We start from the raw sequence: 14,828 nt of genomic DNA on the forward strand, positions 1-14,828 counted from the left end.
CTTTTGAGTTCCTCTTCACTTTCTGCCATAAGGGTGGTTTCATCTGCATATCTGAGGTTATTGATATTTCTCCCGGCAATCTTGATTCCAGCTTGTGTTTCTTCCAGTCCAGCATTTCTCATGATGTACTCTGCATTGAAGTTAAATAAGCAGGGTGACAATATACAGCCTTGATGTACTCCTTTTCCTATTTGGAACCAATCTGTTGTTCCGTGTCCAGTTCTAACTATTGCTTCCTGACCTGCATACAGGTTTCTTAAGAGGCAGGTCAGGTGGTCTGGTATTCCCATCTCTTTCAGAATTTTCCACAGTTTATTGTGATCCACACAGTCAAAGGCTTTGGCATAGTCAATAAAGCAGAAATAGATGTTTTTCTGGAACTCTCTTGCTTTTTCCATGATCCAGCAAATGTTGGCAATTTGATCTCTGGTTCCTCTGCCTTTTCTAAAACCAGCTTGAACATCAGGAAGTTCACGGTTCACATACTGCTGAAGCCTGGCTTGGAAAATTTTGAGCATTACTTACTAGCGTGTGAGATGAATCATATGGTAACTCTATGCTTAATTTTTTGAAGAACTTGTCAATATGTCCTCCAAAGCAGCTTCACCATTTTACAATGCTACAAGTGTTTCCCAGGTGGCTCATTGGTAAATAATCCACCTGTCAGTGCAGGAGATGCCGGAGACTTGGATTTGATCCCTGGGTCAGGAAGATCCCCTGAAGGAAGAAAGGACAACTCACTCCAGTATTCTTGCTGGGATAACTCCAAGGACAGAGAGGCCTGATGGGCTACTGTCCCTGGGGTCATGAAGAGTCAGACATGACTAAGCACACACTCACAATGAATGAAGATTCCAGTTTCCCTGCATCTTCACCAACACTTGTTATTGCCCATCCTTTGAATTGCCAGCATCCTGGTGGGGGACAAGTTGTACCTCCCTGAGGTTTTGATTTTCGTTTCCCTCATGACTAATGATGCTGAGCATCTCCTTGTGTGCTTCTGGGTGATTTTAAAATCTTCTTTGGAAAAACGTCTCTTCAAATCCTTTGTCCATTTCTTTAACTCAAGTGAAGAGCATTCTTGTTCACACAAAGATTTTGAACCCAGAAATAAAATTCAAAGAGGGAGATTTGGGAAGTAGTGAAGGAAAGACAATATGAGCAAGAGCTTTCTGCCCAAAGGATCCCCATCGCTGAAGCCCAACCTCCTTCCTCTGTGCCCCTGGCCACCATGAAGCCAGGACTCTGATAGAAAGGACACAGACAAAAGGTAAGCCCAGCACAGATGCAATGGAGAAACAAAGTGGGCAGAATATTGCTATTTCCTCAAGTGGAGAGTCATCTGTTTATCTTAATTAAAGGCAGAAGACCACTTTCTTGTCACTGCCTATCGGTCACGGCGGGGAGGGAGAGTGCTTCCGCATCAATTTGAGGGAGCAATTACCAGCCACGGTGGTGACGTTCGGCTACAAAATCACCTCAAAAAGTAAATTCCTGTGATGAAATACCGCCTAACACAGTCCCAGGAAGACACTTAAGCCAATTAGAGTGGCAAGAATTATGACAAACGCTGTAATTATGATTCAGGCACATTGACTATAAACCCATAAATCTTCCTGCCCCTGACCTGGCCCCAGCATCCCCGGGAATTATTTCCATGGTGGAATGATGTCTTGTTCTATTAAGTACGTTTGGAGAGCACTCAAATGCTACGTTATGGGACGTGTGGATTTCAGGTCATAGATCCTCAGCCCAGCTGTTGCCTGAAGCAAAGCGCTAAAATGGGAAATTAAGCTTCACGGTCTGCTCAGCCGTCCTGTGGCTGTGAGGGCAGAAGGACGTCCCTGGCAGGGGGGTGGGTTGATTTTGTTGTTGTTGTTGTTGTTTCCTGCCACTTTCCTGCTCTTCCAACGGGCCCTGGAGAGAAGAATATAAACATACTGTCAAAAACTTGCAGCTTGACTTGTTCCCTAGGCTAGGACAACAGTCGGCTGAGATAGTCACCTATCTGAAGCTCAGCACCTTCAAAAGGCTTTCTCACCAAGTCTGGCAGAGTTGAAAGCTCTGCTGTTACCCGTGGGTCAAGCAAGTAAGGAGTAATGAGTCTGAGTGAGTGCCCTGGGGTAGAGGAGCTCACTGGCCTTTGGGTGAAAGGTTCTGCACATGTAAATTATTACCTCGAGGTTGCATCAGGTCTTGAACTATTGCAGACAACTCTGTTCTTCTCTCTAGGTATTTCCTTCTGAGTAGGTCTTTCTTGCCACGGTCTCCTATGAACCTCTAACTGATTAAAATATCATTTTCCAGAAAGATGGCTACAACACACCTAAACATGTGTTGTAGTAATTTGCAGCAACAGGAAACTTGTACGGATTTATTCCCTTACAGTTCTGGCAGCTAAAAATCTAAAATGGAACGGCCTGGCTGAGTTCTTTCTGGGGGCTCTAAGAAAAAAAATCTGTTTTCTTGCATTTTCTAGCTTCTTGGGACTTCCGTCATGACTCAGATGGTAAAGAATCTCCCTGTAATGCAGGAGACCTGGGTTTGATCACTGGGCCAGGAAGATCCCCTGGACAAGGGAAGGGCTACCCACTCCAGTATTCTTGCCTGAAGAATCTCATGGACAGAGGAGTCTAGTGGGCTATAGTCCAAAGGATCACAAAGAGTCAGACATGACTGAGTGACTGACACTTTCACTTCTAGCTTCTGGAGACTCCTACAGTCCTTGGATCACGGCCCCATCCATACTTCATTGGCAAAGCCATCAGTGGGGTCACTTCCTCTCTCGCTCTCTCTTCCACCCCCACCCATGGCATCATATCACTGTTGTCTTTTTCTTCTCATCCTGCCTCCCCCTTTTAAGGACCCTTGTGATGACATTTAAGGCCATCCAGATCATACTCCAGGAGACTCTCCCCATCTCAAGATCCTTAACCGAATTCCATCCACTAAGTCTCTTTTCACTGTGAGGTGACATGGACATTTTGTGGGGTCCATGATTCAGCCCAGTGAAATCTCCCCAACATTGAACACCAGGGTACTGGGGACCTTTCCCCCTGTGAAAGCATTTACTTATTGCTGAAGGAAGAGACTGAAAAAAAATCACCTGACAAGTGTGTAGTGGAAAGATGTTCTGATCCTCCATCCCTGCCATGGTTTCTCCTCCACCAGAGACAGAGAAAGGCCCTGACCTGCAGTGAAGTCACAGCCCTAAAACTGCTCTGTGTCTGTGGAAAGAACTGAGGGCTCGGGGCCAACGCCAGCTCCACCACCCACAGGCCGCAGGCTGCACCACACGCGGCCAGTCACACCTTCCCTGAGCATAGTCCCCTAGAGCTACACGTTCATCAACACTTGGTGTGGACAGTATCTTTCATAACTACCACAAAAGCTGACTCAGTAATTTTACAAAAATGTATGGGAAGGGACTTTCACAAACAAATGGCAAGTAAGTGTAAGTTGTTTGACATTATTTCTTGGTCCTGACTGTACCCCCTTGAGTTCGAGAAATAGTGGGAATCTCCACTTTGCAGTGGAAAGCAGCACAAGAGTGGGAGAACCAAGGTGGAGATGAGTTCACACCCACAGGAAGCCTTGCCTTTGGGGCAGGGGCCAAGGGAGAGACACATAAAGAATAAGAGGCAAGAGAGCCCTGGGAAAAACACTGAGTGTGCACAGAGGGCAGGCAGCTTCCACAAGTGCTGTTCGAATTTGAGAAGAATGGAATTCTCTAGACAGTATCCAGGAGAAAACATGGGGGCAGTTTGTTTCGGTTCAGTTGCTCAGTCGTGTCCGACTCTCTGTGACCCCATGAACCACAGCACGCCAGGCCTCCCTGTCCATCACCAACTTCTGGAGTTCACTCAAACCCATGCCCGCTTAATCGGTGATGCCATCCAGCCATCTCATCCTCTGTCGTCCCCTTCTCCTCCTGCCCTCGATCTTTCCCAGCATCAGGGTCTTTTCTAATGAGTCAGTTTTTTGCATCAGTGGCCAAAGGATTGGCATTTCAGCTTCAGCATCAGTCCTTCCAATAAATATTCAGGACTGATTTCCTTTAGGATGGACTGGTTGGATCTCCTTGCAGTCCAAGGGACTCTCAAGAGTCTTCTCCAACACCATAGTTCAAAAGCATCAATTCTTCAGCGCTCAGCTTTCTTTATGGTCCAACTCTCACATCCATACATGACTACTGGAAAAACCACAGCCTTGACTAGATGGACCTTTGTCAGTAAAGTAATGTCTAGGTTGGTCATATCCTTTCTTCAAAGGAGCAAGCATCTTTTAATTTCATGGCTACAGTCACCATCTGCAGTGATTTTGGAGCCCAAGAAAAGAAAGTCTGTCACTGTTTCCATTGTTTCCCCATCTATTTGCCATGAAGTGATGGGACTGGATGCCAAGATCTTAGTTTTCTGAATATTGAGCTTTAAGCCAGCTTTTTCACTCTCCTCTTTCACTTTCATCAAGAGGCTCTTTAGTTCCTCTTCACTTTCTGCCATAAGTGTGCTATCATCTGCATATCTGAGGTTATTGATATTTCTCCCTGCAATCTTCATTCCAGCTTGTGCTTCATCCAGCCCAATATTTCACTTGATGTACTCTGCATATAAGTTAAATAAATAAGATGACAAAATACAGCCTTTTTATATATGTACATATGCAATATGCAGAGAAGGGAATGGCAAACCACTTCAGTATTCTTGCCTTGAGAATCCCATGAACAGTATGAAAAGGCAGGATGTTTATGTAATCCTATTTTTCCTCTGAGAGTTTTATACACAGTGGATGCTCCAAAGGGTTGGTATCAAACCACAGACAATAACTGAAACAAAAAGTTGGGACTATTTGCACAATTACTCAAGCACAATAGGGGTGTACCTTGATCCAGAATATCCAGGAGCTGAGGCCAAAGGGTTAGGTTCACATATCCAGATTACACAGAAGGACCCTTGTTATCCAAGATTGAGAAGTTGGAGAATTGAGTAAGAAAGTAGAAGTTGTCATATACAAGAATGCTTCCCCAAGAGGGGGCTAAATTAATAACTGGTCCTCCCTGTATCCCAAACATATCTCTTCCTTACCTCTCATCAAAATTAAATCCTTCTTATAGGCATTAAATCCTTTATAGGTCAGTCTCTCTGAGTCACAGATGTTGCCTGCTAATCCATCACAAGTGAATTGTGAGATCTTGCAATAGATGCAGGATTTCATAAAGTCAGTTGAAAGTCATCAAGCTGGGGATCTCCTCCCATCACTGGGGACGTCATCATACAGCATGACCTGGCAGAGATGGGCCCTGACAACCGAAGAGGAGGTAATACTCGGGGAGATGGCAAACAGGAGGTGCCTTCAAAGAGAATTATTCAAGTAGCAAAAGGTTATTAGAGGCCCTTGGGGAAATAAAGCTTCGGCATATTTTTGCAGACCTGACCCTCTTTATGATCTTCTTGGTCATCTCAGTGTGTAAAATGAAGGCTATCTGATTGTACTAATATGCAACGTTGCCAGAAAAATCACTCAGATGAAAAACAATCAACACTTCATTCCGGCTTTTTTCATAAGAATTTTTGCATAGTTCTGATGATAACTGAAAGCATGTTCAACAGAACAGAATGCAAATTTATTTTCATAGTTTCGGTTTCCATTCTCAAGGTAAAGTCGTAACAAGCATACTTTTTTTTCCTCATTTTTTCACTGTTCAGCATGAAGTTTCCTTTAGGTGGATTCCCCTCTGGGCTTTCCCCAGCCTGATCAGGGAGTCCTACACTCCATTCTCTGCATCCGCCATCCCGTGTGGAACAAGTGGGTACCCTGGTGTGTGGCCAGCTGACACCCCACCCAGGTACCCATGAAGAAGTCTCTGCTCCAGCAAAACTGAGCTCAGTTTTCTCAAGTCACATCTTCCTTTTATTTTGGAGAATTCTCTATTTACAACTTCTTCTAGGACTTTATTCTCTTTTTCCAATTTCTTCTACGACTTTAGCTGAGAATTTCCATCAAGGAATGAGCCTCTTCTAATCAATGCCAAGGGAAAACTTGTCAGCATCTCTTGGTGTTATTCTAGGGGTGAGAAGTCCTATATTGAACAGAAAAGGGGGGTTGGGTGCCCCATTTTCATAAGAATTTGTTAAGAAAAAAATAATATAACAGTAGCTTTAAGGTGGCTCAGACAGTAAAGAATCCACCTGCAATGCAAGAGACCCAGGTTTGATTCCTGGGTCAGGAAGATCCCCTGGAGAAGGAAATGGCAGCCCACTCCAGAACCCTTGCCTGGAGAATCCCATGGACAGAGGAGCAAGGTCGCAAAGAGTCGGACCCAACTGAGCGACAGAAGCGCAACTTGAAAATAGAGTCCATAGGAGGAATAACCAAATCGATTCTGAAAATGCTCCCTTGAAATAAGGACTTCTGAAGGAAATCCCAAATCAAACCCCACTTTTAAAAATATTTAAGTAAAGAATAACCTGTAGGGACTTCCCTGGTAGCCCAGTGGTTAAGAATCTGCCTTGCAATGCAGGGGTGTGGGTTCGACTCCTGGTCAGGGGACTAAGATTCCACATGTCACAGGACGACTAAGCCTGATGCACAAATACTGAAGCCCAGGTGATCTGGAGCCCACATGACACGGCTAAAACCTGATCAGCCAAATAAATAAGTTTTTTTTAAAGAAATATATTATTTTTTTAAAAAGAATATTCCTTCCCAATGTCATATGAGAAATTGAGTCGAGGTCCCAGAAATATCAAGCAAGTTATTCTGAGCGAGCATGGAACAAATATTTGAATTTTTGCCCTTTCCTACAAGGTAGAACTGTTTCATTTCTCAACACAAAGTTTTGTGATCTAAACTGCAGTTGGCTGAGCTGTTATTTCTTCCACCCCAAGGAGAGCTTGCTCTTGTCTGCTGGACATAATTACTGCGTGGGGGGTGCTCCCATCATTAAAGGCAGTGAGAAAAGGAACAGTTATCCTGGGAACACCTTGTCTTACCCTCCCCTGAAAATACACAAACCTTCTCGCTCCTATTAAAGAGCAAACCATTCAGTGGTACTTGCTAAAGAACAGGAAGGCAGATGTCATTCAAAGAGGGCTGTCGCCCTAGGTCAACATAGCTGCTACTGCACTGGGGTCTTGCAGGGGAGAAGTTGGACTCAACTCTGAGGACAGTGTAGGCAAGTGGGAGATATAGTCAAGGGCAGAGCGGGGTCAGTGGCGGGGAAATGACTTAGAGGAAATGTCGGGGGAATCAGACACCCCCTGGGGGTGGTGAAGGACAGGGAACCTGGTCAGACCTAGAGGGGGATCAGATGTCAAAGGTGTGGCGTTCTGGTTAAACTGTCTTCAGAGAATCCCAGCTAAAACTGGACAATGCAGGGACAAACACGGAACTCCGAAAGTCAAGACCTGGTTGAAAAAGAGTTCTAGGAACCCCGAGCAGAGTTTGCTCAAGGAGAGATCCGTTGTCACCGTGCAGACCCCAATTCCACTGGCTGACATGTTCCCGTCTCCAGCTTCTCCAACCCTCCCCCCACTTTTCACTCCCCAAAGTTGCTGCAGCCGGAGCCCACCAACTCCAATGGCTAACTAAGCTGCTTTCCCTCCTGGAAGCACTGTAATATTTTTAACGGCTGTACTGTGATTATAATTCACATGTTATACAATTCATTCATTTAAAATGGACAAACCATTGATTCTCAGTGTATTCTCAAATATGTGCAACCATCACTGAAGTCAATTTTCAAACATTTTATCACCTCAAAAAGAAATCTGTGAAACCCACTATTGGGAGTAAATGGGCAACATTTTTATTGCTGTTATAATTCCATGTTATGGTTATGAAACCATACAGATTATTGATTCGGAAACTGTGTATTCTATTGCCCACTTACTCCCAATAGTGGGTTTTTACAGATTTTCCTGGCTGCACAAGAAATCTCACTTGTTACACTGTTTGCAACACACACCCAAAGCCTGCTGCATTGTAGCCACAAAAAGGCACAAAGGAGAATCCAGAGAGGGCATCTTACTGCCAACTGCAACCGTACAGACAAGTAACACGAGGATTCAGTGTGCAGTAATGGAACCCGCATGCAGGCAAGTAGGCTCCAAATAGACCTAACTGAGAAAACAGGGAGGGTCTCGCGTTCACTGCCTTAAGTCTCACTATTAGCACCAGGAGGGAGTTCAGAGACCATCTCGTCCAAGCACTTCACTTTGTGTGGGAAAGAACTAAAGCAGAATTAAACCCAAATGCATCTGAATGAAATGAAGCTTGGTCCTGTCTGTGACCACTCATCCAGGCTACTGGCCTTGACCCTGTTAGCTTAGACTCCCAAAACAGCCAAGGCTCTGCCCCTTGATGATGAAGTCAATCTTTCCTTGGGTTCATAGGTTTAATACATTTTGATGAATTAATCCATTCTAATACTTCTTTAATTTTGCTTAGTTTCCAACTTCGAAGAGGTAAGCTTCGAAGAGGCAAGAAGAAGGTCATTGATCCAGCTAAGACAAATAACATCACATTTGCTGACTAATCTTAGCAACACTTCAGCCTTTTCACTTCCATGCAATGCCCATTAAGACGCGAAGACCAACCTAGATGCCACCTAGGATCGAGGCACACAGAAACCCCACTTTCTGGCCTCAAAGCATACAGTGCCCAGTCATAGTTCTGCTCTGACAGGGCAGATTCCTGGGCTTTCCCATGTAACAACATCTTCAAAGATCATCCCTTCACCTCAGTTTCGCACTGTTGTTGTTTAATCACTAAGTCGCCTTCAACTCTGTTGCAAAACCGTGGTCTGTAGCCCGCCAGGCTCCTCTGTCCATGGGATTCTCCCTGCAAGAATACTGGCATGGGTTGCCATTTCCTTCTCCAGGGGATCTTCCCAACCCATGGATGAAATCAGAGTCTCCTGCATTGGCGGGTGGATTCTTTATCACTGAGCCACCAGGAAATCCCTCAGTCTCCCAGAGAATCTCTGATTTTCTACATCTTAAATGCAAGGGCAGGATAAGACTCTATTACACTCCATTAAAACAGGGAGAAATCCCAGGAGGTCGATGCCTAAAAGGTACCTTAATGCCTAAGTGAAATTTTTTACCACTATCTTGCCTCCACTTCCTCATCCATAAAATGGGCATAAGAAAAGAAGACCCACTCCAAGAGATTATTTAAGGCTCAAAGAGATTACTTAATTTTCTTTCTTTTTTTTCTTTTAAAATCCCCAAATTGGGGTTGAATTCCATGTGGTGATCTCACATTTCACAGGAACTCAAGGAACTTCCCTGGTTCTCCTTATAGATGGCGGCCTGCCCTGAGGGTGGATGGAGCCCATTCTTGTCCTGATTTCACCCCAGCCCCTCGTGATGCACCAACCGTAAATCACAACGGGAAAGGTTCCATAAAGCAAGCGTTCATCCTCCCACAGGCGTCATGGGGAACATGTCTCCACAGGAATCAGTCTTCCAGATAACAGAATTTACCCCTTCACAATGCCAACGCTTTGGCTTCATTTTATTATCTCAATGGAAATTTTTCTAAAATGTGTTCCGTGCTTCCCACCTTCTTTGAGTTTGGGCTGAATATAATTTAATCTTCTGTCTATGACTTTGTGTCTGTATTGTGAACATACTTCAAGACGTGGAGTTATGTTTGAATTTTAGTTTTGCTGCTTCCTACTTCAGATTGCCCACACCTGTCTCTAAGCCCTAGAAAAGCAGAAGGCAATGGCAACCCACTCCAGTACTCTTGCCTGGAAAATCCCATGGACGGAGGAGCCTGGTGTAGGCTTCAGTCCATGGGGTTGCTGAGCCAGACACGACTGAGCGACTTCACTTTCATGCATCGGAAAAGGAAATGGCACCCCACTCCACTGTTTTTGCCTTGAGAATCCCAGGGATGGCGGAGCCTGGTGGGCTGCCGTCTGTGGGGTCGCACAGAGTCGGACACAACTGACGCAACTTAGCAGCAGCAGTAGCAGCATATGAACATTACCCAGACCTCTAATCCACTCAAAGACAGACTTGCATTCCTCCCATAGACACCCACTGCCTCAATTTTTTCTACTATTAAATAGCAGATACAGATGCAAAATAAATATATTGTTGAAAATTCATTTGTAATAATTAGGAAATTAACATTAACTGGGTATTTACTTTCACTGTTCTTTGGGGCAAGTACTTCATCTGTATTATTGCGCCTATTTGTTGTAACAGCTCTTTGAGGTGAGTGTTATTTCATTATGCTCACTTTATAGATAAGGAAACCAAGGCATGAGGGTTTAAGGAATTTAGCCAAGGTCAAACAGCCCAGAAGTAGAAGATCTTAACTTTCATCTCCCAAGATCTGTTCCAGAGACACGGCCTCCATTAACCAGGGTCTGTGACTAGGGGGTCACAGACTAAAGACTGTGAAAATAAATAAATTTAATAAGATAAATTTAACTAGCACTGTAACAAAAAAAAATTGAGATAGAGAAAAGAGAACAGAGAAACCTTTCAGTGTGGAGTATACAATAAATTATGCAGGAGACTCAGATTCAATCCCTGGGTTGGGAGGATCCCCTGGAGAAAGGAATGGCAACCCACTCCAGTATTTTTGCCTGGAAAATCCCATGGGCAGAGCAGCCTGGCAGGCTACAGTCCATGGGGTTGTAAAGAGTTGGGCATCACTAAGTGACTGAGCACACACAAGCACACAGTAAATTAGGAAGAATTATTCCATGAAATTGTGGGCTGAGTCTACACACACAAACACACACACATTCACAAGTGCATGTATACACAAATACATTTGTCCACTGAATTATGGAAAAACTATTTCTTATTGTGAAGTGAAGTGAAGTCACTCATTCGTGTCCAACTCTGCGACCCTGTGGACTGTGGCCCACCAGGCTCCGCCATCCATGGGATTTTCCAAGCAAGAATACTGGAGTGGGTTGCCATTTCCTTCTCCATCTTATTGGGAGGTACTGTCCAAAAAAGTTTGAAAACCAATGTGCTAGGCCATATGACTTCTTTTAGTAGACGGGTTATCTTTTACTTTCATGCATGCAAGATTTCCTGCCTTCCATTTATGACAAGGGACAGTAGTAATAATTTACTTCAAGCAAACTCCCACCTCCAAAACCAAGTCAGGCCCCAGGCCTTGCCTAAGCTGTGGTGATGTGGTCAAGCCTATAGGCTCTGGAATCAGACTGAACTAGGTTTAAACCCCAGCGTTGAACTTCCCAATTGGGCAAACTACTTAACCTCCCCCAGCACCAGGTTCTGCTACAATTAGCACCCTCCCTTGCACGGTCCCTTCTCAGCATGGTTCCTCCCTGGCATGGTTCCCACCAGGACCAAACACAGCGATGCACTCCATGTGCTTAGTAGACAGCCTGGCACTCAGTAAGCCTCTAAGGCAAGCAGCTCTTGCTCCCTTAACCAAACTCATCCCTCCACAGCAGGTGTGACCAGGAAGAGGTGGCTTTGCCCTCTGTGTCTGCCAGGCATCTCAGCTAACGGCTGGAGATGTGGGGAGAGGGCCGTGACTCGGTGTGACAGATAAGTCACCTTCACTGGGCAGCCCCTCTGATTGCATGGACCTCCATGCACAGCCTACATGTATGAATTCCTTCAAAAAAGTGCATGAAATAATCCGCTTTGTTTGAAAAGCCATGAGAAACTAACCTCTCAAAAAAAAAGAAAGAAAGTGAAGTCGCCCAGTCCTGTCCAACTCTGTGACCCCATGGGCTGTAGCCTAGCAGGGTCCTCTGTCTATGGGATTTTCCAGGCAAGAATACTGGAGTGGGTTGCCATTCCCTTCTCCAGGGGATCTTCCCAACCCAGGGATTGAACCCAGGTCTCCCGCATTGCAGGCAGACACTACCATCTGAGCCACCATGGAAGCCCAAAAAGAAGCTGTTCCTTAATGAAGAGGGAACATTCTAGAAATAACACCTAAGACATGAAGATTTTCTAACCCCAAATCCCTTCCAGCTTCTCAGGATGAGGCTACCCCATCCTGATAAATGGAAAGAAAGGGTTTTTTCCAGTTTTAATGGGGTACCCATGGCATTGTCAGACCTTCCCTAGTAAGGCTCCCAGTGACCCCGAAAGGACAAGCAAAGTCCCCCAAAGGACACCTTTACCTGTGCCCTTTACACCTGTAAAGGTGACTCGTGTACTGTGGGCACCTTCAGAGAAGGGGCTCACGACCTTTGGACCAGGCCTCATACATCACGGGACACTGATCAGTCTACTTTGTGGAACTGGCCAAACCACCTGGAATCCAGGAGAATTTCCACAGGGAAAGCAATAGGAACGAGCTTTAGTCGAGTGCCTCAGAGTTTTCAAATATGCTTCTTTCCTGTGTTTTGTCTTATGAAACTTGACTGATAAATACCGCTTGATTAAGGTGGAAGGATATTCTCACCTTCAAGAATATGAAAAGGGTGCAGGAAGGGTAACAAGAGTAGGACTCTGGTGCCAGAGTATGATGATGCAGAAATTACCCACCCTGGCCTAACACATATTCCTAATCTGCAAACTGCAGCAATAACGAAACCTGTTGTGGAGATTAAATGAGATGCTGCTGTTCAGTCGCTCAGTCAGGTCCAGCTCTTTTTGACCTCAAACACTGCAGCACGCCAGGCCTCCCTGTCCTTCACCATCTCCCGGAGTTTGCTCAAACTCATGTCCATCGAGTCGGGGATGCCATCCAACCATCTCATCCTCTGTCGTCCCCTTCTCCTCCCTCCTTCAATCTTTCCCAGCATCAGGGTCTTTCCCAATGAGTCAGTTCTTCCCATCAGGTGGCCAAAATATTGGAACTTCAGCTTCAACATCAGCCCTTCCACTGAATATTCAGGGTTGATTTCCTTTCGGATGGACTGGTTGGATCTCCTCGAAGCCCAAGGGAATGAGATAGCGAGCACTAAACCCTTGGAGGGATGTAGAAGATGCTCAGTCAATCTCTTGTTCCCTTTCCTGCCCCACCGGACCCCAAATACGTGCCCTTCCCACCAGATTCCATCAAGTTTGGCTTTGACACTTGCAAATTTCTAGCATCATGCTCTGCAAAGAGATGGGCAAAGAGAGGCGTTGCTATGCTTTTCAAAGTACTCCATGAGGATAAAGGCAGGGGAGAAATTGAGTTCAAAAAACAAATATAATTACCTTGGTGATTGAGCTGGGCAACTGAAGGCTCGGAGCTGAGCCTGCGGAACTGGAACAGCACCTACAGTTGGGCAGGATTTGCTGGAGACTTGGCTGTCATTTTTTAGTTGGTAAGTTGTGTCCAGCTCTGCGACCCCATGAACTGCAGCATGCCAGGCTTCCCTGTCTTTCACTGTCTCCCAGAGTTTGCTCAAACTCATGTCCACTGTGTCAATGATGCCATCCAACCATCTCACCCTCTGTTGCCCCCTCCTCCTCTTTCCCTCAATCTTTCCCAGCATCAGGATCTAACCTCTTCGCATCAGGTGGCCAAAGTATTGGAGCTTCAGCATCAGTCCTTCCAATGAATATTGAGGGTTAATTTCCTTTAGGATCGATTGATTTGATTCCTTGCACTCCAAAGGATTCTCAAGAGTCTTCTCTAGCACCACAGTTCAAAAGCATCAATTCTTCAGTGTTCAGCCTTCTCTATGGTCCTCCTCTCACGTCCATACATGACTACTGGAAAAAACATAGCTTTGACTATAATGGACCTTTGTTGGCAAAGCGATGTCTCTGCTTTTTAATATGCTGTCTAGGTTGGTCACAGCTTTTCTTCCAAGGACCAAGCATCTTTTAATTTCATGGCTGCAGTCACCATCCACAGTGATTTTGATGTCCAAGAAAATAAAGTCTGTCGCTGTTTCCATTGTTTCCCCATCTGTTTGCCATGAGGTAATGAGACCGGATGCCATGATCTTAGTTTTCTGAATGCTGAGTTTTAAGCCAGCTTCTTCACTCTCCTCTTTCAACTGCATCAAGAGGCTCCTTAGTTTCTCTTCATTTTCTGCCATTAGGGTGGTGTCATCTACATATCTGAGGTTATTGATAATTCTCCCAGCAGTCCATGTCAAAGGACAAATAGCCAAAGAGCAGGTAACAGACGGGTGGCGGCAGAAGCGCCAGCATCGGTGGTCCGAGGACTGGGGTTTCTCTCCACTTGCCTTCTCTTATCTTCAGATGAACCTGCTGGCCTGGGAGGCTGCACACCTCCATGTATTATTCATTGGTGACTAAACAGAGCAGATTACAACTCAACCATGGATGGATAAGGTCACATCTCTCTAATGCTAATAAAAAGCCCCTGAACCAATTCATATGAAAAAAATAAGGTAGGAGGAAATAGGGACATTGTTATGCTATGCTATGCTAAGTCACTTCAGTCGTGTCTGACTCTGTGCGACCCCATAGATGGCAGCCCACCAGGCTCCCCCGTCCCTGGGATTCCCCAGGCAAGAACACTGGAATGAGTTGCCATTTCCTTCTCCAATGCATGAAAGTGAAAAGTGAAAATGAAGTCGCTCAGTCCTATCCGACTCTTAACGACCCCATGGATTGCAGCCTAACAGGCTCCTCCGTCCATGGGATTTTACAAGCAAGAGTACTGGAGGAAATAGGGACAATGTTAAGGCAGGCTAAAAAAAAAAGTACATCAATCGTTGCCAGTAGATTAGAAAAACAGTGCAAATAGGCCGACTTTGTTGGCCTGTTGCCTTAGAGAGTTAAAAAAACAAAGGCAGGTAAGCAATAAAATCTCCCATCCAAAAAAAAAAAAAATCTTCAAAATTAGACTGCTATGGTCAAAACCACTCTCAAATTGTAGTTTCTTTAAATGGACGCTGA

This window comes from Bison bison, unplaced genomic scaffold, assembly GCF_000754665.1.
Source record: "Bison bison bison isolate TAMUID 2011002044 unplaced genomic scaffold, Bison_UMD1.0 scf7180017864037, whole genome shotgun sequence".
Classification (NCBI taxonomy): Eukaryota; Metazoa; Chordata; class Mammalia; order Artiodactyla; family Bovidae; genus Bison; species Bison bison.